The sequence below is a fragment of the Tupaia chinensis genome, unplaced genomic scaffold (assembly GCF_000334495.1).
Source record: "Tupaia chinensis unplaced genomic scaffold, TupChi_1.0 Scaffold000575_1, whole genome shotgun sequence".
Taxonomy (NCBI): Eukaryota; Metazoa; Chordata; class Mammalia; order Scandentia; family Tupaiidae; genus Tupaia; species Tupaia belangeri.
The window spans coordinates 2,576,234-2,580,586 of NW_006160089.1; the positions used below are offsets into that span (position 1 = coordinate 2,576,234).

A 4,353-nucleotide genomic window follows, 5' to 3' on the forward strand; every position below is an offset into this window, starting at 1 on the left:
GAGACAGAAAGTGAAAAATCACCCCCCAGGGGTGATGGCCATGCTGCAATCCCTTCTCCTCCATTCTCCTCTCGGGATCCTGGGCACACATGCACACGGGCCTGGCATGAATTTAAGCCACCTGTCTGGGACTCGAACAGCGGTCGACTACGTGGGAGTCCAGCGACATAGCCATTATGCCAAGTGCCGGTCCTAGCTCTCTTGAAACACATTTTGAACAGTGTAAAGATTGTGGCTTTTCTGTATCACTCAACCATGGTTTTCCTTGCTGGAGGGCATGTATGTTTGGCAAGAGACAGAGACAGAGGGGGAACCAACCTCTCAATAAGGTGAGGTCATGCTGCAATCCCGTCTCCATTTCTCCGTGCTGTCAGGTTCTGGGGTATGCACACACTTGTGCTTGGTGTGTGTCAGTGGCTGGGACCAGATGTGAACTATGGATGGCCATGAGGAATCCAGCTACCTTAATCATTAGGCCATGGTGCTGACCCACCAACATGAGTTTTATATCTTTCATTTGCTTTTTATTTATTTGTTTTAAAGAATTATTTTATTAGACTTAATTAATTAATTCATTTATTTATTTTAAATTTGACCAGAGAGGGACAGAGCAAGAATGAAAACAAGAGAGAAAGTGAGAGCAAGAATGAAAGCAAGAGAGGAAGTGAGAAAGCAAGCCACCAGTCTGGGGCTTAAATTGTGGTCGGCCATGTGAGAGTCCAGCATCCCTAACTACCACACCACCTGCCAGTCCCCTCATTCGCTTTTTAAAATTTAATTTTATAAAGTTTCTTGGGCCAGCAGGTGGTGTGGTCCTTGTCACCATTCTTACACTGAGTGGCTGGAATTCTGAATACTTTCATTTTTCAGAGTTTTCACAGTTTTGTTTTTTTTTCCCTAATTGCTTCTTTTAGTATGATAGTAACTCTACAGGGTACCCATCTGACAGTATGGTGAGGGTTCCATTTTTTAAAAAAATGAATTATTTTATTTAACTTTATTTATTTACTTATTTATTCTAATTTGATTAGAGAGAGAGAGAGAGGGAAAATGAGAAAGCAAGCTGCCAGGTTCAGGACTCAAACCATGGTCGCCAGACAGAGAGACAGAAAGTGAAAAATCACCCCCCAGGGGTGATGGCCATGCTGCAATCCCTTCTCCTCCATTCTCCTCTCGGGATCCTGGGCACACATGCACACGGGCCTGGCATGAATTTAAGCCACCTGTCTGGGACTCGAACAGCGGTCGACTACGTGGGAGTCCAGCGACATAGCCATTATGCCAAGTGCCGGTCCTAGCTCTCTTGAAACACATTTTGAACAGTGTAAAGATTGTGGCTTTTCTGTATCACTCAACCATGGTTTTCCTTGCTGGAGGGCATGTATGTTTGGCAAGAGACAGAGACAGAGGGGGAACCAACCTCTCAATAAGGTGAGGTCATGCTGCAATCCCGTCTCCATTTCTCCGTGCTGTCAGGTTCTGGGGTATGCACACACTTGTGCTTGGTGTGTGTCAGTGGCTGGGACCAGATGTGAACTATGGATGGCCATGAGGAATCCAGCTACCTTAATCATTAGGCCATGGTGCTGACCCACCAACATGAGTTTTATATCTTTCATTTGCTTTTTATTTATTTGTTTTAAAGAATTATTTTATTAGACTTAATTAATTAATTCATTTATTTATTTTAAATTTGACCAGAGAGGGACAGAGCAAGAATGAAAACAAGAGAGAAAGTGAGAGCAAGAATGAAAGCAAGAGAGGAAGTGAGAAAGCAAGCCACCAGTCTGGGGCTTAAATTGTGGTCGGCCATGTGAGAGTCCAGCATCCCTAACTACCACACCACCTGCCAGTCCCCTCATTCGCTTTTTAAAATTTAATTTTATAAAGTTTCTTGGGCCAGCAGGTGGTGTGGTCCTTGTCACCATTCTTACACTGAGTGGCTGGAATTCTGAATACTTTCATTTTTCAGAGTTTTCACAGTTTTGTTTTTTTTTCCCTAATTGCTTCTTTTAGTATGATAGTAACTCTACAGGGTACCCATCTGACAGTATGGTGAGGGTTACATTTTTTAAAAAAATGAATTATTTTATTTAACTTTATTTATTTACTTATTTATTCTAATTTGATTAGAGAGAGAGAGAGAGGGAAAATGAGAAAGCAAGCTGCCAGGTTCAGGACTCAAACCATGGTCAGCCACGTGGGAGTCCAACACCCTTAACCACCATGTCACCTGCTAGCGCCAAGGGTTCCATTTTTAAAACAAAGTTGGAAAGAGCTTGGTTCTCTCAAGGGAGGGGTCCCTAGAGTGTGTCATGGGGAGTGAGATGACTAAGTTAGAGGGTCATGAAGGGTCTCCACTTCCTGTCCCATTCACACACTCCCAGCCACCTCTCGCACATCCAGCTTTGTACAATGGCACCAGGGGCTCAACTTGCCTTCTTTTGGCTGACCGAGAAGCTAGGCATTCCCCCAAAAGCACACTTGCTATTTTATCCTGTTACTTGGCTTCCTGGGTTTTTTGCTCATTCATTAAGTCATCTGATAATTTCAGATTGAATCCCCACTATGTGCCAGATACTGTCCTAGTGGCTGGAGAAACAGCAAGAAACAAAAGTTTTACCCCCAGGAGAAAAAGAATCAATACACTGGAGGCATTAAGAGGCACAGAGAAAAAGAGCATAGTTACGGGGTAGGAGGCTCTGAGGTGAGGTGTGTCAGAGGTGGCAGGGGAGGTCTCACTGATGGAATGGCACTGCAAAGAAAGTAAGGGCCCATGGGGAAGACTCTTCCAGATAGAAGGTTCAGTGAGAGCAGAGGCCCTGAGGTCGGAGGGTACCTGACATACTCAGACAGGCAAGGCCAGTGTGGCTGAGAGGGAATAATGGGAATGGAGGGGTGGGGGTGAGGTGAGAGGCTCTTGAGGGCCGGATCACACAGGGCTTGGCAGGCCACTGCGAGGACTCTGCTTCACTGAGAGAGAGGGAGTCACCAGAGGCCTAGGGCAGAGACATGACAGGACAGGCAGTTCAAGTCCAAGGCCATCTCTGGGGAAGAGATGATCCCCTGAGGCGGTGGCCGCAGTGATGCGACAAAACAGTTGGTTCTGAGTATACGGGGAGGGCCACGAAGAGTGCTGGTGCAGTTGGATGCAGGTGATGAAAGGACCGAGGGGGCTGAGGACAGCACCAAGGTTTTTGGAGAGATGGCGGCAGACACTCACAGTGAAGCTGATGCTTTACACTTTGGTTCACATGGAGACAGTCCAAGGGATCCCCTGGCTGAAGGGAGGCCATGGGAGCCAGTGCACACTATAGGTGAGACCCGGAGAAGTGACTGCAGTGAGGCCTGCATGGTTTGGGAATGGGATAGGAACTGGAGGAGGAGCTTGGGGAGGATCAGAACGACTGTCCAGTGCCACAGTCGGCCACGAGCAGGAAAACAAGCCGCTGAGATTTGGACTCAGTGTGGATGTCACCAATAAGGTCACTAGAGTTTTTTTTTCTTTAAGTGTTTTTAAATGTGTTTCTTCTATGAGCAAGAGAGAGACAGAGAGAGAGGCACCCCTACAGGTGATGCTGACTTCCACCCCCAGCCTCAGCCAGTCAGGATCACATGTGGCCTGGCACAACTCATGGAAGTTTCTGGATGTGAACCCAGAACCATCTCCTGTGGGTCTGCCTTGCAGAGCCTCCTGCTTTACCCTGTGCCACTACCAGGCCCCGCTTTTCTGTGGGCTGGCAGAGGGAACCTGATTGGACTGAGCTGAGAGAATAGAGGAAACAGAGCTGACAACAAAGTGTTCCCTGTGAGGGCCAAGGATCCAGAAATAGTAGCAGCCAGAGGGCACTCAGGTTGGGGTGTTCTGTCTGGTCTACGCTGCAGTCTACTTACAAGGGGCTACAGCGGAGGCAAGAAAGGGGAGGGATGGGATGCTCCTGAGTGAGCCAGCAATGAGATGACGGTGAGGCTGGACAGATGGTCAGCCATGGTAACAGGACAGTCCGGGGCACGGGGAGATGGGAACTCTCCTCTCAAAGACGCAGGATGCAGGATGTCATTGGGAGAACAGCAGTGGAAGAGGCAGGATTACAGGAGGAGAAAAACAGAAATGATGCTGTGATGGGGGTGGTGGGGCTGAAGGCCTATGGAAGGTGGAGGGACTGCTGGGGTGCACTGGGCTGCCCAGAGGATGGTGCTGAGTTCAGAGCACCCGACGATGTGCCTGTGCACCGTCTGTCACGCTGGCTCCATGCTGTGGGTGTGAACACGGAAGAGCTGGGTCTAAGCAGGGTTGGGGATGGTCAGTGCAGCCTGAGGAAAGGGAGCAGTCAGAGGACTGAGGGTTTCAGC

The 4,353-nt window shown here is 48.2% G+C and overlaps 1 protein-coding gene across 1 annotated transcript in view; it reads right to left on the minus strand.

Annotated features, from left to right (window-relative positions):
• Positions 1-4,353, minus strand: part of GOLGA1 (golgin A1) — a 68,583-nt gene that overhangs the window by 5,031 nt on the left and 59,199 nt on the right.